Consider the following 22,682-nt stretch of genomic DNA (forward strand, 5'->3'; position numbering starts at 1 on the left):
GGCTCCATGGCTGGGGCGTGGCTCCGGGGGTGTGTGGTGGAGGGGTGCTGCTTACTGCTCCGCCCCTCGCACCTCTTGCTCCTCAGGTTCAGGGATCAGCTGGGCGTCCCCGATGTCCTGGCAGGCTTGCGGCTGCGCATGCTCAGGTGCAAACAACCGTTCATCCATACAACTATCCATCCACTCGTGCATTTCTTCTAGCATCCGGCGCTTTGTGAGCGTGTCCTGTGCAGGTGCCAGGTGGGGATGCGTGGATAAAAAGGGATCAGTTTCTCCCATAGGCCGCACTCACGTAAACCCGACCCTGTGTGGTTGAGGGGCCGGGGCACAATGGCTCACCGCCACACTGACCTGCGTCACTATTTTTTTTTGTGTGACTATTTGCTGGTGTCGCCCGCTGATGGTAGCAGCCCCCATGGTTCCTGACAAATACTAAGTGTGGGCCCCACCCTCCCTGGATTCGTCTGTGCTGCTGTCTGTGAGGTGCAGACGCAGCACAGTGCTCAGGCTGAGCCCTGTGACGCTCATTTTCTTTCCAGGAGCCCTCTCAGTGTATGTCCCCCTCATTCATTTCGTGGAAAAAAATCAAAGAGGAGAAGTTTGTGGAACTTCAACTGCTCTTTGGAACAGGTGCTTGGAGCCACAGCGGAAGCAGAAGCCACCTTGCCCAGGACTTGTCCTTTCCTGCTCCCGACTCCTGAAAATGCCTGCAGGACAGTCCCCTCATCTGCGATCTTCTGAGGAAGGCGGATTTCTCTCCTAGACACCTCAGCATGGTTCTTTAGCGATTCTGGCCTACATGGGCCCCACTGGCGTTGTATGCCGACATGCCAGAACACAGGATGTGGCCTTGGAGGGAACAAGTAAGCAGAGACCATTAACCATATTGCCCAGGACAGCTGAGTGAATTTCCTCCTTTACACTCCAAGGACAGGGCTGGAACACGGAAAAAGCGAACTGAAAGTTGAAGCTCATCTCCAATAGCATCTCAGGGTAAGTCCTAGGCCTGAAGCCAGGGACCCATGATCCCTAAGCCATAAAGTCCTCTCAAAACTTTTCAAAAAGAAAAGACAAAACCTACAGTATTGAAAGTGTATTGACGCTGCCTTGCTTGAAGTGTCCTCTCCCTCCTCTCTGGACTTGGTGCAGCATTTGGAGATTTGGGCCATCTGTTCTAAGAACTGCTTACACCATCAAACTTGTTGAATGGCCAGTTGTTAAAGTTACGGAAAAAACTGCTGCCCTCCCCCCCATTACCCGTTTGACAATTCTTGCCCTTACTCCACCCGTTATAATCTCTACAGTAAAATTTTTACTCCAGATGACATAGTCTGCTACCATGACAAATCATGATTGTGTTCATGGAGGCAAGAGAAGACAAGGGCTTTTTTTTTTTTTTTTTTTTTTTTTTTTAAGGTAAAAATAAGCCAGGTTGCAGAGTTGTTTTGAAATGATAGCCCTTGGCCAATAACAAAGGTCCCCTTACTCCAGCTCTGGACGGGCGCTTGCTGGGTGGGCATCCTTGCAGAAGCGCTCTTTTCCTACAGCGTTGCTTTGGCCTTTGTGCAAGGCTGTGGCCTCGGCAGTCTTTTGCGACCATATCTGCAAATATGTGTGAGGGTAAGGAGAGCCTTACTACCATGGCTTCTTGACTTTTTCTGTCAGCAGTTGACGTAAGTGATTGTGTGAGTCTAATGTAAGTAGCTCTAGTTGATTCCAACAAGTTAGCATGAGCTCTTGATGTAGACAAGGGGTGTTAAGTAGAAATGGAATATATATTAAAAAAATCTCAGTAATTCAAATTGGTTGTTCAGTAAATTGATATCCAGGGAGCTTAGCTTCCTGCATATTTGGCATTTGGTTACCTGGCCATTGGTGAAATGACTTTTGGTAGACTAGCCTGCTCTCTTGCTCAAACGGAACAGCTAGCTCCTGCCAGCGATAAACTGTGCTGTCCATTTCCCCATATAAAAAATAGCTGGAATTTAATTAGTTTCTGGTTTTCATTATGGCTTTCTTTTTCCATCCATGAAGTCACCTAAAGAGACCTTTAAACTTCCCATGAAGTTTTTATAGAAGTTATGAGTGTTTTTAAATTTCTCTAAAGTCAGAGACTGTGATGTTGACTGTAATGGGTGTATCCAAACTTTTGACACTGCGATAAAGTTTACCACACAATTAAATTACAAAAAAATTGCAAAAGGAAAAATCTGATAAGGTTTTAAGTAAGCTTATTATTTTGTGTTGAGTTGCAAACATAGCTGCTGTGGAGCAGGGGTTGCACACTCCTGCTAGAATTTTCCGAGACTTATTTTGTGGCCAGTAAAGCAAAAAAAACATTTGAATGTTTCATATTTGCTTCAGAAGAGTGTTCATATTCGAACGTGGTTGTAATGTTCTAGTTAGAGATTAAATCAAGCATACTGATCATACTATATATGTCTTTTACATATTATCATTTGTTTGCCTTTTGAACTATTAGTTATTGTGCTGTGATAAAATTTCAGTATTATGCATTTGTCTAATTCTTCCTTTATGTATTTGGTGGCCTGTGCATAGAAATTTAGAATTGTAGTATTTTCCCAGAGAATTGTTAATTTTAATTTTAGAAAGTAACACTATTTCCAGCAATACATTTTGTCTTTGATCTTTTTTGAATCGCTGGGTGTGGTGGTTTGAATGAGAACGGCTTTTATGGGCTCATATGGAATGGAAGTTTTGTTTTTCTTTGTAAACTCGTGGTATGTAAATATATTTTTGTTTTAATCCCAAGTGTGGGATTTTAGTTGAGCTAGAGTTTGTCTACAGCTGTTAATTGTCTTGTGTGGGGCATGGCTTTTTGCCAGAGGGTAGCAGGCTTCCATGTCTGGCAGGGAGAAGGGTGTGGTCTAGGGAGAGTATAAATAGGAGTATAATTCTGAGAGTATAAATAGGAGAGCAGAGGAAGAGAAGGGGTGGCATGCCGTGTTGGTGTGGGTGTGTAGCAGTGTGGAGAGACCAGAGATGATGGTGTGGTGGTTGGAGCAGACAGATGGAGAGAAATGTGCGGGGCATAGGGGCTGAGGAGACTGCTGGCTGCATCTGCTGTTGACAGAGATTGGTATAGAGCCTTAAAAGAATCCCCTGACTCTAAAAAGCCCGGAGAGGTAAAGGGGTCTGGGCCCCCTCTCCCCATTTTTTCTCCTACATAGGGTTGGGAGGTTGGAAAGGAGGTTGAGGCCTAAAAACCCAAGTAAAGTAGAGTTTTTAAAAAGACTATTTTAAATGAATATATTTAAAAATATGTTCATATATTTGAGTGCTTGGTCCCCAGTTTGTGGACCTGTTTAGGAAGGAGTAGGAGAAGTGACTTTGTCAGAAGAGGGAGGTCTGTCACTGGGTTTCCAAAGACCCCCACCCCTAGTGTGGCTCTCTGCTTTGAGGGTGCCGATCAATAGTGAATTCTCAGCTATCTTTTCACTCTACCATATGAACTTACCCTCTGCAACCGCAAGCCAAATTAAATGCTTTCTGTTACAAGTTACCTTGATCGCGCTGCTTCATTACAGCAGTAGAAAACTGACTAAGACACTGTATTTCTCTTTTCTTCGTTCTCTGGATGCTCCAGTTAGGTAAAATCCCTGAGGCCACGTAAGCATTTGATGCCTAGTTTGATCCCCAGAACCCACATGACAAAGCTGGGCATGGTGGCATGTACTCTAATGCCAGCACCGGGGAGATGGAGGCGGGCAGATCCCTCAGGCTCACTGACTAGCCAGCCTAGCCTACTCGGTGAGGTCCAGGCCAATAAGAGATCCTATAACAACAACAGAAAAGTGAATGACACCTGAAAAACTATATCTGAGGTTGTCCTGTGGCCTTCACATTCATATGTGATAGATCCTTGCCCAGTGTAGACACACACACCTTAAAAGGAAAAAGAAAAATTTCAATTTAAATGCGAAAAGTAAAATAAAAAACTTGAGTTGGAAGAACTTCTGGGCCTATGGCATTCAGTGACACAGTTCTAAATCACTCCCAACTTCCTCTGAGATTGTAGGGAGCTCAGTACCCTGAGATTTAGGATTAGGGAAAAGAATGGATTTTAAGCACTTAGCCTTAGTAATCAAAATGGTGATGGTGATGGTGATGATGATGATGATAATGATGATGGAATAATATGGGCATATAGATTTAAATTAATAATAATTTCCAAAATAATATAGTATTAATAAAAAATAATAATAAAGAGTAGGGGGCACCTGGATTTGAACCAGGGACCTCTTGATCTGCAGTCAAATGCTCTACCCCTGAGCTATACCCCCTGATGGTGACTAGAATATGAGTAATGCCTTATACCTGTGTACCCATGCCCAACATGCCTATAAAATGTTGCTGTGGGTAATTCATTCAGCTGTGGCTCCTGGAAACCACCAAGCTTGCCTCACTATAAAATTGCTTCTGTGACATAACACAAGCAACAGTCTTCTCTCCCAAACACGTTCTTGTACTTTCTGGGACAGGACCGGTACTGCCATTGATGCTGAAAGGGCCCACAGAATCTGTCCTCTGTGCCTCTCATAGCAGGCATCTGGCAACAGAGAGTCAAAACTAACATGCTTTCGGGCACACACGGAATTAGGAACTACGTTCATTCCTCCTGACTGGGTTTCGGACCCTTTAATAAACCATCTCATATCTTCCCCTCGCCTCAGTCTTTCATTAGTTCAGCTAGTGCCAAGACCATACTAGGAGCTCTGCCAGTAGATCTACACACTCTTTAGGTGCTAGAGGGATTGGAACGCAGATCTGAGAGGGGAGGAACATCCTTCTCAACTCAAGGATCTCAGGGTTGGCTAATGGGGACTTTGAGGATTTGAACAGGTGCTGAACTGCACCTCTGGGGCCAGTCCCCAGATTCTGTGTTCTAGAAATCATCTAGGGAGTGTCTACAGATATCACCTGAGATTAGGAAGAACTCCTGCCACAGATCTAGATTCGTTGGAGGAAGAATCTGCAGGAAGAAGTGGGTCCTGCAAATGGAAGAAGAGTCCAGCTCAGGCATCTTGCCCTAACACCCAGTGCTCTCACAGAGGGGCCAGGGTTTAAGCAAGGACCTTGCCCCATGCTCTGAAACTAAGCTGGTGGCTCCTGATTTTACACTGCATCAGGGTACCAGAAACTGAGGCTCAGGGAGTAGGCCTAGTGGGAGAGGGGAGCATTCCAGTGAGGTAGGTCAGTACTAAAGGGAGATGCTGGCAAGGTGCCAGCTCTGCATCTGCAGGCAGCTCTCAGGTAGTGCCTGACCATGTGACCACGGAGATGGGAGAGCTAAGGGCAGGCTGGACTTACTCCAGGGGTGTGACTGGGGCCCTGGAGCAGCCACACTGCCAGCACAGAAACAAATCCACTTCAGATGTGTGCCATACTGGGATCTGGACTTTTATGTCCTTGGTCACTATAAATGTAAAATCAACATGAAGTGCTGCAGGCAGGAACCCCTTGCCCGAAGCTCTGCTTATGGGTGGAACAGGCATGCTCTGTGCCAAAGTGACTCAGGCCTCCAGACTAAAGTTTTTTTTTTTGTGTGTGTGTGTGGAGCTTCCAGAAGGGAGCTTCAACCTATTCACACTCTGATTTTGGCTTAGTAACACAGATTCTGAATATCAGTCCTCTAGGCCTATAAGAAGATAGATTTTATTTCTTTTAAGCTATTATTTTTAAATGGATTGTTGCATTCTTACTGGCAAAACTTTGAAGTTCTGATGGTCTGACTTTGGAGGACAAAGTTTCTCAGTAAATAGTTTCTCAAAGACAGGGTTTGTTTTGACTTCTTTGTCTGGAGCCTGGGGATGTCTTTGGGAGAAATAGCCTTCCATGGTAACTGCACAGTTTGATTTCTGCCTGTTGGTAATCTGAAGTGATCTTCAGTTTCCCCCCCCCCCCCTGAGTTGATTGTTACTGTTACTGCCTCCTTCTGTGGAACAACAACAAACACCAGAAGGTAAATAAGGTGGCTGTGACTTTGAACCAGGGACCTCTTGACCAGCAGCTATATGCTGCCCTAGACTCCAACCCCAGCAATGATTTAAACATACAGTAATTGTCACTTTTAACTCTTGGCAGCACATCCAAGACTCCAGTAACTCATAGCTACTTCCGTGTGACCAAGGAGGCATCAAGAGTGGGTTAAGTTGTATGTTGAATCTGTGTAGAATAAAGCCCTATTCCTGGAGAATGTGACCTAGTTAGAAGTAGGGTCACTCAGTTATAGTCATGTTGAGTCAGGCTAGAATACAATAGCTTTGATCCAATAGGATGTGTGTCTGTATAGAAAGAAGAGAGAAGATACACTCAGAAAAGAAGACTGTAGGGATAGAGACAGAGATGGGAGTGGTGTGCCTACAAGAGGAGGTGGGCCAAAGATTGCCAGCAACCAGATGAAAGGCCCTGTCAATCAATGGGTTGATTCTAAATTGTTAGCTTTCAGAGCTATGAAATAAGTTCCTTTATAGTCACCCAATTTGTGGTGACCTCTGCTCACAGCTCTGAGAAGCCAGTTCAGCTTCCAATTAAGCGACATAGCCTCTGGTCCTATCAGACTTCCCCTCAGCTCTCCAGGCTTGGGTGATCCTCATCTCCGCAGGCTTCGGTGAAGCCCCAGCCAGGAGAAGACCTATCTCCACAGTCATTGGAGATTTTGACAGTCAACTAAGTTTCTTGTCTTACCAAAAATTAAAGCAGAGCCTCTTACCACACTCTTCTTTACCCTTCAGTCTGGATGCAGGGTCCACATCTCAGACTCTTTAAATTTTTATTTTTATTGTTTTAGGAAGAAGGAGATTATAAGATGTTATCTCCAGGAACTAGAAGAGGAATCGAGCTCTAAGGAAATAAAATAAACCCCCCACAGCTAGGACAAAGCACTTCTGCAGATGGGAGGTTACTGTGAGGTGCAGAGTTGCTGGTTTCAAAGTGGGCCATAGGGAGGGAGTGTGGTGTGAAATAAGAATGTAGGTTCGGGGTCAAAGCTGAGTGACAAACAACAGCTTGTGTCGTTGAACGGCATTTTTGAACATGCTTTCAAATGAGCCTGATTTACTGGGCTGTGGCGGGAATTATGCGGGAAATTATAGTTGAGGGGGCTAGTCACATACCTGGAACCTGGTATTGCCCTGGAGGAGCCACTTCCCACCAGTTTCCCTTCCATGTGCCTGTGGAAAAGCAAAAAGCATTGTGTTTTTTTTCCTAATAGGTAAGGACACCCACCCACAGTTTTTTTTGTTTGTGTGTTTGTTTTTGTTTTTTCCCCTTTTCTCCCCTCCTCTTTCCTCTCACTCTTCCCTTCCGGGGAAGCAGGACCTGACTTTGTCTTCTGTTTCAGAAGGTGAGAGAGAGATAAAGAGTTTGCCTTATTTGTTTCCCTACTCTCCAGATATCTACCGTGCACCCGTCATCACAGCCCAGGGAAAGTGCAGAGGACTTTGTTATGCGGCTCTTTTTGTTTCTATTCCACGCATATGCTGGCCTAGGATGTCTGGGTTATTCCCAGTACACTAGGTCTGTGGTTTCCTTCTGTAAACTATTTCTAGCTTCTGTCACCAGACATCAAGGAACCAGGTGTGGCATGTGCCAGGTGACCCCTCTAGACAGTGGAATTAATGAGATCTGTGGACAGCTGCGTGTTTTTAAAAAATAGATTTGTTTACTTCATTTTATGTCTTTGAATGCTTCACCAGCACGTATGTATATATATGCAGTACATTTATGCTTGGTTGGAAGAGGGTGCTGGCTCTCCAGTGAACTGCTATGTAAGTGCTGGGAACTGAGCAGAGTGACACATGCTCTTAATCCCTGAGCCATCTCTCCAGGACCAACTGTGATTTTTAATTGCTTTATTCCAGGATGTAAATTTTAACTCAAAACTCTGAAACTCTCTTCCTATAGTTTCTAAAACAAACAAAGCAATACAGGGATTAAAAAATGAGATCTTACAGGACAAAGAAGATTGAAAAGTTAGCCAATTTTTCAATATTATGATTAAGTATAATATATGAAATGCCAACTTAAAAGACAAATAAGCTGATGGATTAAAAATAAAGTCAGTCAGCTAGGTATTTTTTGTTCCTGAGAGATAAATCTAAACACAAGAATACAAATATGGTAAGAAAAAAAAGGACAGGAGAAAAAAAATAACTTCCAAGATAAGTACAAACTAAAGCAATTTATGGCCTGTACTTCAGGAGATATTTAAAAGAATTCTACACAGAAGTGAGGAAGACACTGGCAAACATTAAAGGTCAAGAAAGAAATTTGGTAAGAATGACTAAAAACAAGAATGAATTAGGAATGAATCAAACAGGTGCTATTCAGTAAATTGGGAAATTCTTTCACTAAACAAGGGATAAACAAACAAATAAGTCAACAAACAGTGCTTGTCTCAACCAAGAAAATAATCCAACAAAATTTCAGGAGTCATAATGTTCAGTGGGAATCCTAAATGTAAATGATCTTAAGTCTCCTCCAGTTTAAAAACTGCAGACTAGCTAACTGGATTAAAAAAACAAAAAACAAAATAAACAAACAAACAAACAAACAAAAAACAGAGCCAACTGGGTTTTAGTCTGCAGGAAACACACCTCACCAGCAAAGACCCAGACAGATTGAAAGTGAAAGGACAGAAAACGATATACCAAGCAAGTAAAAATAAAAAGCACCTGGAATACATATATTTAAGTTAAAACAGTGGAAGAGGTGAAGAAGCATTGTATACTAAGAAAAACAACCCACCACATAGATATATACACCAGACCTGGAGGCCCTGATTTCATAAAACTTAACACTACGTGGCGCAAAGAGTCAGATCGGTTGAGATACAATAGTGAGTAGCTCCAGCACCCCACTGTCTTTGAAAGATATGTCATCCAGATTGAGAAGATTAAGAAAGCACCTTTAATGCAGCAACACATGCATCAAACCACTGTGCACATAGAGTTTCAGCACTCTTGTCATCTCAGGCGTTACAGGAAGAAGTGATGTCTTACACTTCTGGAGAATAATGCTATTTTAAAACAGTGCCTTCTCTGAGCCTGTGATTCACCCACTCCAGAAAAGTGGCTCCTGTATTCATCTCACAAACTAACTACTTGTTCAAGTGACAAGATCTATTTCTGGATCAACCCAAACTAGGACACCAGATTAAAGGAGAAAATCACATAATTTTAAAACAGAAGAAGAGTGAATATATGTCCATGGTTCCAAATGTTTTTGGCCAATTAGGACATGTGTGCTCTGGGGACTCTTTAAAATAAAATAAATCCTATTAATTGTGGGATGTTGAAAGTTTTCCGTTGAAACTCAAAACAAGTTCATTGTAACTACATCTGATCTTTGATAAATGAAGGTCTTTGCCAGGGAGGAAGGAGTTGATAAAATAAACAAAATATTGGGTTTCAAGGGGATACTTTTTTGAAGCTGAAATTATTATAGTATAGGTGAGAAAGTCTCAGACCACCACGCATATAAAGACAAATTAGAGTCCATCCTTTATCTTTGGCTGTCAGCCAAGAATGGGCTAGAGCCCCACTAAATTCTTGGTGCCAATATTCAGAGATATAGCATTCTAAAGAGTAAAACCCAAAATTATATCCATCTTAGATGAAGGTCAGAGTTCCTGCCACATTGGTTTTGGCAGAACATAGCAGTTATTTCAGGTACAACATAACAATTAATTGTGACTTACATCCTTTTCAGTGATTTTTAGCTTATGTTTGGTTTGTGTAAACATTATTTTGGCTAGCATATCTGGGCCATGATCAGGATCTTGAAAATTGCAAATGTGTTGCCAAAGCATACATAGCTGCTGGAGGCATAGAGAGCTGAAAAATGTCTAATCAGACACAAAATGGAGTCAGGAAAAGGTGGTGTTACCTTAGTCACTTCAGTAGGATTGTATATGTAGAACTGTATAGAGCTATAGAGAGAATTCTCAACATAGGAATAGCGAATGGCCGACAAGCACTTAAAGAGATGCTCAATGTCCTTAGTCATCAGGGAAATGCAAATCAAAACAACTTGAGATTCCATGTTATAACCATCAGAATGGCTACGATTAATGACAGCACATGCTGGCGAGGAAGTAGAGAAAGGAGACCACTCCTTCATTGCTGGTAGGAGGGCAAACTTGTACAATCACTTTGGAAATCAATCTGGTGCTTTCTCAGAAAATTGTGATTAACTCTACCTCAAGACTCAGCTATACTACTCCTGGGCATATACCCAAAAGATGTTCCACCATACAGCATGGACATTTGCTCAACTGTGTTCATAGCAGCTTTATTTGTAATAGCCAGAAACTGGAAACAACCCACATGTCCCTCAACCAAAGAATGGATAAAAAAAAAAAAAAAACTATGGTACGTCTACACAATGGAATACTACTCAGCTATTAAAAACAAGGACATCGTGAAAATTTCAGGCAAATGGATGGATCTGGAAAAGATCTTCCTGAGTGAGGCAACCCAGACCCAGAAAGACATAGTATATACTCATAAGTAGATATTAGCTGTACAATACAGGATAACTGTACTACAATCCACAGACCTAAAGAAGCTATGTAACAAGGAAGCCCCTAGGGAGGATGCTTAATTTTCATTCAGAAGGGCAAATAGAATAGACACCAGATGTGATTGAAGAGAGGGAGCAGGACAGGAGCCTTCCATCGTTGTCCTCTGAAAAACTCCACTCAGCAGAAGATTGAAGCAGATGCTGAGACTCACAACCACAGAGTGCAGGGAGTCTTATGGAAGAGTGGGAGGATGGAAGGACCCAGAGAGGATAGGAGCTCTACAAGAAGAATAACAAAACCAACAAATGGAGACTGCTGCACCAATCCCATGACCAGGAATGGAGAGGCCCCAGGCCCCTGCTCAGATGTAGCCAATAGGCAGCTCAGTCTCCATGTGGGTTCCTTAGTAAGGGGAGCAGGGGCTGTATCTGACATGAATTCTGTTGTTTTCTCTTCATTTACTTCTCCCAGGTAAGACGGCCTTGCTAGGCCACAGAGGAAGAGGATGCAAGCAATCCTGGAGAGACTTGATAGAGTGGGCTCAGTTGATAAGAGAGGAGGGCTCCCCCCTGTCTGAGAACTAGGGGACAAAAGGGGAGACAGGGATAGGGGAAGAGGGGGAGAAGGTGGGACTGGGAGGAGATGAGGGAGGGGGCTATGATCAGAATGTAAAATCAATAAAGTAATAAAAAAGAATGAAAAAGATGTCAAAGACACATTAATTAGGATGATTAGCTGTTCAGCAGTATTTCTTGATTCAAAGTTGAAATTATATCAATGATTATATTTCAATGTACCAACAATTCCATTTAGAATAAGATAAAATGTTAACTTTCTTTTTTTAAAAATTTATTTAACTTTATTTTATGTGCATTGGTGTGAGGGTGTCAGACCACCTGGAACTGATAATGGACAGTTGTGAGCTGCCATGTGGGTGCTGGGAGTTGAACCTGAGTCCTTTGGAAGAGCAGATGGTGCTCTTTATCACTGAGCCATTTCTCCAGCCCCTCAAATGTTAACTTTCTATGTAAGTTAATTTCCATATTGTTGTGAAAAAAATACCTGGCAAATACAACTTAAGGAAGGATTTATTCTGTTCTGCAGTTGTAGATGGGGTGCTGTCTGTCATGGTGAGGAAGGCTTGGTGGCAGAGGCATACATGGCTGGTCACCTGACTTCCGCAGTTGGAAAGTAGAGGAGATGGATGCTCAGCTCTCTTTCTCCTTCTCACTTAGTCCCAGACCCCAGCCTATGGGTTAGCGCAGCCCACATTCAGGCTGCATCTTCCTTCCCCAGTTTAAACTTTTCTCAGATCATCTTCACGAATATCCAGAGGGCTGTTTCCATGGTGACTTTAAATCTAGTCAAACTGATAAGATTAACTGTCATTCCTCCTAACCAAAGATGAGCAAAAATTACACAAGAATTTTTCTAGCTGCAGAATTCTAGGGAAAAAAAAAACTGATGGATCAAAATATTGAGAGGAGTGAGGACTTGTGGACTGGAAACCTCGTTATCAGAAATATGTAGATTCTCCCTGCTCTTGTCAAACGCCAGTGCAAGTTTATAAATGCTGGAAGCTTGTTGTACTTGTGTGGGTGCTTAACTGTACATATAGTTTCTAAAACAGATAAGTAAGTACAGTAACCGAAAATAGCGAGGACAAGTCTTGGATAAAATATAGGAGGATGTGTTGAGCCAAAGTTCAAAGCTCATTCAAGAGAGAAAGAAAGAACAAAAGAAAGAGAGAGAGAGAAAGAAAAGAAAGAAAGGAAAAAAACAAAGAAGGAAAGCATGGGGTGTTCACAAAGATGGGCAGAAATTCAAAGGCTGAGGCTAGACCCCTTAGGAAGAATCCTCTCTGCATGATTTGAATGTGAAATGTCTCCAAGGGCTAATTAATGTATTGGAGACTTGGTCCCTCCCACCCACCACCCAACGCTCAGCTGGTGGATCTATGTTGGGAGTCTGTAGAAACTTCAAGAGGTGGGGCTTAGCTGGAAGAAGTAAGTTAATAGGGTGGGTTTTTTTAATATATTTTTTTATTTTTGAAATTACAGTGTAATTATATAATTTCCCCTTCCCTTTCCTTCTTCCAAAACCCCCTATGTGCCCCCCTTGCTACCTCTCAAATTATGGCCTCTATTTCCTTAATTGTCCCCCCATACACACACACACACACACACACACACATTCTAAATAACCTGCTTAGTCAATATGATATTCCTTGTGTGTATATGACTTCAGGGTTGACCATTGGGTATTGGATAACCAGTTAGTGTGCTCTTCTTTAGGAAAGACTATTTCTTCTGCTTACATCATTCCCTAGTTGCCTATAGTTCTTTGTCTAGGGTTGAGGCCTTGTGAGGGTTCCCTCCTCCATGTTATGTTATCATGACTATTGGAGTTGCCCTTGTCCAGGTATTGTTAGGCAGCCTCAATGATGAGACTTCATGGATGCAGCTTCACTGACATTTCTAGGAGACACAACCTCACATAAAACTTCCTGTTCTTCTGGCTTTTACAACCTCACTGTGTCCCCTTCTTTCCACCATGATCCCTGAGCCTTTGGTGCAAGAGTTGTGCTGTAAATATATCCTTTGGGACTGGGTACCACACCATCTCTTACTCTTTGCAGTTTAATCAGTTATGATTTTCTGTAATGGTCTCTGTTGCAAATTGAATTTTTTAAAATGATGGGTAAGAACTACACTTACTTGTGGGTATAAGGGTAAATATTTAGAATGTAGTTAGGGATTATGGTAGTTTAGTAAAGTGGGATTTATAGGTTCTCCTACAAGATCCATGACTCCTGTAGCCCTAAGTAGTCGGCTAGGTTTCCAGTAATGGGCATGATTTCCTTTTTATTGAGCAGGTCTGAAGTCCAATTAGAGAAGTTATTGCCACTATTGCACTTTTAGAATTATTGTGCCATGCTGTTCAGTGTGGTGGTTCACAGATGTCATTGAGAGATAGGACTACTAGTTGCTTTCAGCCCTTGGGAGCTTGCATGGTACCTTCTGGTACCATAAAAGCTGGTCCTCAGGAAGCATGTCAGATCCAGCTCACGTCTGCTGGGTCTTGTATCTGAAATGCATGACATCTTTGGCAATAGGGACTTGCCTTTAACTTCTGGGAGGAAACCAAGATCTACAGCAATTGCCTACAATATTTCGGGAGTCTCTTGGACAACCCTAACCAACCACTCAAAATGGAGCCAGGAGGGGCTCTTCTGAAGGACATTTTGTGCTTGTCTCTTTCTGCTACCCTTTTTGTTTCCTGGCTGCCATGTCCTGACAGCCTTCATCTTCTATACCCTTTCTCTGTGTGGGCCTAAAAGCAGTGAAGCCTACTATCCTTAGAAACCTTTACAGAGAATGAGTAAAGGTAAGACTTTCCTCTTCAGTGGTTTCTCTCAGGTATTTTTTAATTAGGTATTTTTGACAAGAAAATTGACATAGACCATGGTTGGTGGCAAAGGCAGTTTTCAGAGCACTGAGAAAGCTGGAGCTGTCTAACAAAAGGAATTGGCAACTGGGCCCATTTAGAAAGAAAAGAAGCCTGAGAATCCTGACCTCTGCCTCACAGTACATTCTGGAGACATTTATGAAACAAAGTGACAGTCAGCCTAACAATGTTTAGGGGAGTAATACAGGAAATTGTCAGAAGAGATCCTTAGATTGAGCACAGTGCACATGGTCGATTAAGGCAGCCCCCTTAAATGACTCCACATCGTGAGTAGCCACCGTTAGGAGAAAGTTCTAGTGTAGAAGTGCACAGCCAGGCGACTGCAGATAAAAGCTATGTTCAGGGCTAGGAGATAGCTCAGAGGTTAGGAGCACTAGCTGTTCTTCCAGATGACCTGGGTTCAGTTCCCAGCACCTATGTGGCTGCTCACTGTCTGGAACTCTAGTTCCATGGGATCTGATGCCCTCTTGTGGCCTCTGCGGGCACCAAACACACACATGGTCAACAGACACATACACAGGAAGAACGTTCATACACATAAAATAAAATAATAAAAAATGTTTCTTTTATTCCAAAAAAGCCAGGAGCCTATGGCACTGCATAGGCTCCAACTTTAGAAAACTCCGAACAAGACTGAATGTGTCAGTCAGCTGCAAGTCCCAGGGCTGGTTTTCTTTCTTTGTGTTCCCACTCGTTCCTCCTCAGGATCTCCACTCTTCCTCCTTCCCGGTGTGACACAGTGCTGTCTCTTTACTGACAGCTCCATCTGTGGGCATTTAGGATGTACCCTAGAAAAACACTTCTCACAGGGCTGCTGTGCTGGACCCCAGGCCTTCTACTGCTCAGCTCTCAATTCCTGGCTGCAGACGGCAGCCTGCCTCCCCTTGCTTCCATGGAGTTCTTTGAACCCTCACAGCCTCAAAGGTCCTTTCCACATGGTTGGCACTGTATCCTGTTGCTTATGGGAGAGGGCCCGAGAACTCCAATAGCCCCATAGAATTCCATGCAGAAGGCAGCATCCTGCTCTCTCTCCAGCTGGGCAAGCAGAGGAGGGGCTTCTAGGCCACCTCACGAGAATGTGGATGGGACTCCAAAGGAGAGGTCTGCAGGGAGAAGAAGAAAATTTCTTAAGAGAAAAAATGGGGTAGAGAGAGAGAGAAGGGGCTTTGCCCACTACCTGCCAGATATGAGTTAGATGGGGTTCGTTGCTGGTCTTGATCTGTGCTGGTATCAGTCCTTTCACACTGTGGGGGATTCCAAATCTGCCTTTGACTATTTCTCTGAGGAGCTCATTGCCCATCATTCTTACCTGTATGGACTGAAGAGGACATTGGAGGGGCCCTCATATGTCCTGCTCTGTAGTTGTGTAGGAAGTGCCATGAACTCTATTTATTGGCCCAGGTGGGTCAGGCTTGACTTTGTCATCATATGTGACAGGACAGACACCTCAGTCCTGTGCAGGTAGGTCTATTGTAGGTCTCCATCATGATGGGCTATGGCTTTGAATCCAAGGACCATTCTAGCAGACAGGTCAGTTCTTCTTTAGGCGCTAGCTGGCCCTAGGGGTTTGTGTCAGGCTTCCAGGGCAGTGCTCTGTCTTTTGGTACCCAGCAGAAGATAGGCTTCCTTTGACTCACAGGTGGTGCTCCTGGGATCTCCATCCTGTAGTGTCAGTAAGTGAGTTACAAGGGATGAGTGTGGCCTAGGAGTAAAAGGTGTTATTTAAACCCCATATTGCTACACCCTTTCCAGCATCGTCAGTGTAGTATATTAATAGATTGTGCTACTAGATGGGAGATACGTTTCCCTCGGGAATAGGCTCCCTGGAGGTCACTGGCAAAAGTGACCACCTAAGCCAAAAAGATGTATTCTGAGAGTCCTACGCTTCCTCGGTTGCAGGGTTGGATTGATGAGCTTTTTTGCTGTTTCTCTATGATTCTTGGAACAGCACAATTAACTATTCAAGGAAACACATTTCTGATAGATTACTTTAGCAAATAAGAGTGGAAGGAAAATAAAATTTTAGGAGAGGTAATATATCACATTCAACATCAGGAATTGCTTGTGGAAAAACCAAAAATTGTAGGTAATAAAGGAGCAAGAGTTTTAGGTCTTTCTGAAGAAAATATTTAATCAGGATCTGTCAGGATGAATGCTCTGGATATTCCCACTGCAGTAAAACTACTACAAAACCATTACCAAACACAGGTGATTATGATGAGGCAGAAAGAAGATAGGCATACATAGGAGGTCAGAAGGTTTTATATTATACTATGAGTTTTAGCTCAAACATCCTATTTCTAAAGGAAGATTGTAAATCCTTAGCAAGACAAACAGGAGGAATTTCTCTTAGTGCTTATCTCAAGGGAGGGTTGTAAATCTTTAGCCGACTTGGCTCGGAGGGCAATGACAGCCCCTGGCTTTTTCCTCACTAATTCACAACAATAGAACTGAATAAATAGCCACGAGTTTAAAGTTTTGTATTTGCTTTGATTAAAAGCTTTTAGGCCAAGATTTTTTGTAGACACTGCTTTATATCACGTTGCCCTTTCAGTTAAAATGTAAACTTTGTATTGTTGGTAAAAGTCTGAATGTTCCGGGAAGTATGTCAACTTCAAGGTACTTCTTAATGTAATCACTATTTAAGTGTTAGCTTGACTTCGGAAAATTGCAGCAGATTCAAACACTACCTGGTGTGCGCGTCTGTCTGTCTGTCAATATGCCTACCTGTGTCTAACCTGATATCCAAACCTCTGATTCCCCGTGGTTGTGGGACCCCTGCTGGGCCGGTCCGTGGCACCATATAGCTTAGAAGTAGGGCGTTTGACTACAGAGCTGGAGGTGTCTGGTTCAAATCCAGGTGCTTCCTACTCACTCTCATATTTGCTTTTGTGTGTGTCGGGGTGGGCATCGCTTTGTTTTTGAGACATGGTCTCTCACTGCATCTTGAGTTTACTGGTTGGCTGTACTGACAACCCCTTCTTCCTTGCACCTTCACTGGACTGGGTGGTCAGCAAACTGTCTACAACCCTCCCAGCCTCTTTCTCTCTTCGTCCTCCCGTACCTGTCTCCCAGCACTGGGATTACAGGCACACTACACCTTGCCATGTTTTTTGCACGGAGCCTGGATATTTGGGCTCAGATGTTTGTTAGTGCTTGCAGGGCAGGCATTGTCGTCACAGCCCCACCACTAGTTCTAACCACTGAAAGAGATGCTGGAGTTCCAAGTTCTCCTCTCTGTAGTAGATACTAGGATGCATTTTCTTTTTCCAGACCCAGCGCACAGTGAAACTTTATTGTAGTGGTTTTGAACCCCAAATATATATTAGGAGCACCTCAAGAGTCTGTAAATATGCCTTTTCTCAGGTGTCACCAAGACCAATTAAATCAGAATATCCTGGGTGGGGCCCACTACTATAAAAGCTTCCCAGTGGTCCCTGGACCACAGAGGTGAGAAGCAACGCTTCGGAGCTTCCTCAGCCCATGCCGCCAGCACCTGTGTTCTTAACATTTGCTTATGTGCTTAGAAAGGCAACATGTATGTCCCTCTTTCAGGGACAGTTGCTTTCTCAGCCTGTCAGTGAGTGGGTGGAGGGCAAGCGCATATCTGCACTTTTAGATACAACAGCATAAGGTGGGGAGGGGGAATAGGGGAAACAGGGAGGGAGGTGGGTCTGGGACAAGGGGAGGGAGGGAGGGGCTATGACTGGGATTTAAAATTAACAAATAAAAGTTAAAATAAAAAACAACAAAACGAAATAAAATGCATGTAATTTTCCTCAAAAAAGTTGCTTGGTGACCAGGAAATGCGAAGTTAAGAATTTGTCCAAGTAACATTCAATGATATTAGCGCGCGCGCGCGCGCGCGCGCGCGCGCGTGCGCACGCACACACACACACACACACACACACCACTGTGGATAGCTTGTACACTTTAACTAGATGGGCTACAACTTTCCATGGGGCATGAAAACCTCCTCTGGGTGCTTCCCTCTCCATGACAGCCAGATAGGGAGTGGGACAGCTATATCATTTCTACAGTGAAAAAAAAAAAAAAAAATCACGGTTCTCCAGTGACTTTGTGTTCTATGTCCCCTGAAGTAGTGTCTCTTAAATTTCAGTTCTCAGAAAGCATCCTAATCCTCTAGTTTCCAAACTGATGGCCACTACCCCCTAACTAAAACAACTTGAAATTTTAAAAAAAGTTCTTTTCTAAGAAAGAAAGAAAACAACAGTGCACTCCAGCCTTGGGCCTCCTCAGCGCTCAGATGAATAAACCCATGTCCATTCATTAGCTATGCCAGTCCCTTAGAGAACACAAACATTTGCTGTATAGAGAAACTGCTTAATAATCAACTAAACTAGGAGATAAGGTTTTAGAAATATCCTTTATTTCATGTGTATGAGCATTTTGCCTGCATGTATGTGTATGCACCACATGTGTGCCTAGCGGCCAGGCTGGCCAGGAGAGGGTGTCAGAGCCTCTGGATCCAGAGTTACAGACAGCGTGAGCCACTGTGTGGGACTGAACCTGGTCCTATGCAAGAGCAACAATGCTTTTAACAGCTGAGCCATCTCTCCAACCCCAGAAGTAAGTTTTTTAAAGTGTGGATCTAGCCAGGCAAGGTCCCAGCACTCGGAAGGCAGAAGCAGACAGATCTCTGTGAGTCTGAGGCCAGGCTGGTCTACAGAGTGAGTTTCAGGCAAGCCTGGGCTACAAAACTAGACCTTTTAAATTAAATAAATAGACAAATAAATGTGTTCCCATGTTCTAGAGATAGCCTAAAGGCGTGTGTACCAGTGTGCACAGCTCGCTGGATGTAGCATAGCGCCAATCCCCCGAAGTTTCAAGGACTTGAAACCTGAAACAGATCTCAGATCAATCTTTTCACCTTTCATTTTCCTCCAATAATGATAGCTCTTGTTGGTGTTGAAAACAGTTGAAAGTAGGTAGTTAGGAAAGTGAGTCCCAGATTGTTTTGTGACCCGTCAGACGACACATTGACTCATTGTTTACCTTTGGACAATGGATTTGCTGGTGGCTAGCCAGGCAGAAGGGTAGATGTTCAAGTACATAGACGGCAGATTTAAAGATACTTGCACACGCGCACACACGCATATTCATATATGCAGTATGTATTTTGTGAGAGTGTCGGGTGTTGGGAATGGAACCCAGGGCCTGTGCTTCTGGGCCAAGTGCTTGACCACTGAGCTACATCCACATTCAAGAAAATATAATTTTTAATGTTAGAGACTCTGCACTTGAAAGAAGCCTTATTTATCAGTGACTTTATGGTGTAAATTTAAAAACAAACATGAATAACGTGTGTCCTAGATTTCTCTCTGTTGCTGTGATAAAACGCTTTGACTGAAAGCAGCTGGGCACGAAGAGGTGTTGAGCCTATAAGTCGGGGCAGGAGTTTAAGCAGGAAGCAAAACAGAAGCCATGGAGGAATGCTGCATATGGGCTGTATCTCAAGCTCTTGCTAAGCTGGCTTTCTAATACAGCCCAGGACTCCCTGCCTAGGGATGGTATCCTCTCAACAGTGGACTGGGCCTTTCTATATCAATTAGAAATCATTAAAATGCACCCAAAGGCTAATCTGATTGAAGCACTCCTCCCGCTGAGATTCCTCCAGAGAATTCTAGTCTGGGTCAAGTTGACAGCTGAAGCTAGGAGACTTCACACCTTGACAACTTAATACACAAAGCCATACCCTTTCCTTTATTGTTTATCTTCAAGACATCATATTAATATGATATAAAATACAGTACAACTTTAAAATTTCCAAAGTCTTTAAAAATTCTAATACTTTAACAGTTTGATGTATCTATAGGTATAATGAAAAGTCATCAGAAGTTGGCTTAATACTGTATCCATTCAGCAGAATAATACTAGTAATACTAATACTAATACTAGTAATACTAGTAAGTCCTCCCCTAGACCTATGACCTGCTCAGGCAAAGACCCTTTGACCAATAATGGCACCAGTTATGGTTTTCATCATGTAGAGGGGGACTTAAATCCAAGGAGAAAGTGGTTGGTTGCCCATGACTATTACAGCAGTGACCATGTCTTGTCAGACTGGTCAGTATTGTAGTTCATGTGATTCACACATGGGTAAAACTGATGATTTTTTTTTCCAGTCACATGTATAGGACCTTCCAGCATCCAATGGGAATGAAGCTTCCAGGGGAATACTGGATTGATTTCTCCATGTTCTACGATTCACAACTATCTGTGACTCCTGTTCCTGGAGGTCTGGTGTATGCTTTTAACCACAGTCCTCAGGAGGTAGAGACAGGTGGATCTTTGCGAGTTCTTGGCCAGCCTGCTCTACATAGTGAGTTCTAGGACATCCAGGGCTGTACAGAGAAACTCTGCCTCAAAAAACAAACAAACAAACAAACAAACAAACAAACAAAAACCAAAGAAAGCAAAATTGTTACTACCCTCAGGAAAAGCAAACACAAATTCTTAGTCCTACTTAGCATGACATTCATACTCACTGTTAACTATTTATCAAAATGACACAAAGGGTTGAACTCAGAGTTGAGGCCTAGGTGTATTAGAAAGTGACATGCTTGTCTACAAAGGGGTGGTAATGATCTAAACTTGATAACTTTCAGCCTAGCCATACTCACTTAATCCCAGAGGCTAAGGTACCAGAAGAAACAACCATAACTATGGAAAGTGGCTGTCTGTGTTTGACAGGAGGACTATACAAAGAATTGTCAGGCTCTTATGATAAGCTTTAAAACAATATTTGACTGTGAAAAATGATTGTGAAGGATACTTTGATTTAAGTACAGACATATGTAACAGTGGACACATTCATGTAGTGGGATAAAGGTCACAGAAGAGCTGTCTCCATAGAGGCCCTTTGTGATCCTATGTTGTCCTCATGGTGGCCCTCAGAACTTCTTCATTGTCCAGTCAGGACCTGGGAAGTCCACAACCCTCTCCTGGCTCCACTCTTAGGGTCTAATGCACAGATCCTTGGGCTGGAGAGATGTGTTCAGATGTAAGTACTTCAGGTGTCTCTGTATCAGAAAGCCATCTGTAGTGGTGTTTTTAAAACTCTTATTACTTGGGGTGCTTAGGCTTCTACCTCCCTTGCACCAACCTTAAGCTGGAGAAAGAAAAGGTTAGTGGGGAGAGGGGGCCTAGACTCATTTACTTCTTCCTGCTAGTTAGGGTCCAGGGGTTCTTTAATCTCCATCAACTGTAGATGCAGCTAGCAGGCTCCTCCACACTGTTGTGCCCTGAAGTGTTTCTCTCCATCTGTCTGCTCCAAACTGCCACACTGTCTCTGATGTTGTGCCAGCAGGATGCAGAGACCATGGGGGAAATGAAGAGCCCTATGCCTGACACTGGGAGAAGAAGATGGTTCAGCCGCTGTAGACAACTGTGATTTCTCAAAGTTACATAGGGAGCTGGAGAGGTGGCTCAACAATTACAGGAAGTGGATGCTGTTCCAGAGGACCTGCATTTGAGTCCCATATGGTAGCTCATAACCATCTGTAACTCCAGTTCCTGGAGATCCGATGCCCTCTTCTGGCTTCCACTGGCACCAGGCATATAGTATGCTGCACAGACTATATATATATATATATATATGTATGTATATATATATATATACACACACGTGGGAAAAGCACCCAAACATATAAAAAATTAAATTAAATTTAAAAAAACCTTTAATATAGAATTACAATGTAATCCAGCACTGCACTCCAGGATATATCTGTAAAAGTGTTGAAAATAGGCCCACTCAGATGCTTGTTCATGAATGTTCATAGCAGCAGTACTCTCAATGGCCCACATATGGAAACAACCCAAGTGTTCATTCATGGATAGATAAAACCTGAAAATGTCATGCTACAGAAAATCCATACATCTAGACATACATACGTACACACATACAGTTATGTGCTGGTGCGCAGTGCCTGTGTGCAGGCTTGCCTTGAGCAGGAGCTTATCCTTGGTCACTGGAAAGAGAGCAGGATAGATGTGCTCAGATGCCGGGAAGTGGCAGACATCCTGGTGCAGGCAGGGACAGCTTCTTGCATTACCTGTGTTTTCTCAGTGCAGTCAGAAGTGACGTGAAGATGGGGAGAAGCTGATGCAGGTTTGGGCAGAGAGGAGAAGCGTGAAACATCATCCAAGAGAGAAGAAATGACACTGGGCTGGAGACTGATCCACAGCCAGCATTGGGCTCCTGAAGCAGTCTGGCAGGTATCAGAAATGAGAGTTATCAAGTATAGATGTGGAGCAAAAAAAAAAGGAGAGCGAACACAGAGACTGACTTAGGCCAAAGCTTGTTCAGAAGTAGACCAGGACATCAAGGGAGCATGGGAATGTGCTTAGGATGACTAACACTGAGTGGAGAAAGAGGAACCTGAGTGGACAGGGTCAGTGATGAAGGGATGGACTATTATTTACACCAGAATGCCTCACACTCGAGAGAAGCTTGTGTGTGTGCAGAGGTCTTGACTTCTCAGCCTTTGGGATGGCTGCTTGTGGGTGGGGCGTCTTGAGGTTCTAGCTGGACACCATGGCCTTGGATGTTCCTCTGTGTTTCCCCCTGGTGCTTAGAACTCACTGTTGTCTTCCATGCTATGCTGTGAGAAAGGTTTTTTTTTTTTTTTTAGGCTTTTAAAGACTC

The 22,682-nt window shown here is 43.3% G+C and overlaps 1 protein-coding gene and 1 non-coding gene across 2 annotated transcripts in view; one reads left to right on the forward strand and one right to left on the reverse strand.

The window, feature by feature from the left end:
• The first annotated feature begins 124 nt into the window (after positions 1-124).
• Positions 125-22,682, forward strand: part of Znf746 (zinc finger protein 746) — a 249,107-nt gene continuing 226,549 nt past the window's right edge. The window contains exon 1 of the mRNA XM_060380085.1: positions 125-993. The gene's annotated coding sequence lies outside the window, so the exon portion shown is untranslated. The remainder of the gene's footprint in view (positions 994-22,682) is intronic.
• On the reverse strand, positions 4,233-4,304 carry Trnac-gca (transfer RNA cysteine (anticodon GCA)). Its single transcript has one exon. It is a non-coding gene; the product is annotated as a tRNA-Cys (tRNA).

This window comes from Meriones unguiculatus, chromosome 3 (assembly GCF_030254825.1).
Source record: "Meriones unguiculatus strain TT.TT164.6M chromosome 3, Bangor_MerUng_6.1, whole genome shotgun sequence".
In the NCBI taxonomy this organism is placed as follows: Eukaryota; Metazoa; Chordata; class Mammalia; order Rodentia; family Muridae; genus Meriones; species Meriones unguiculatus.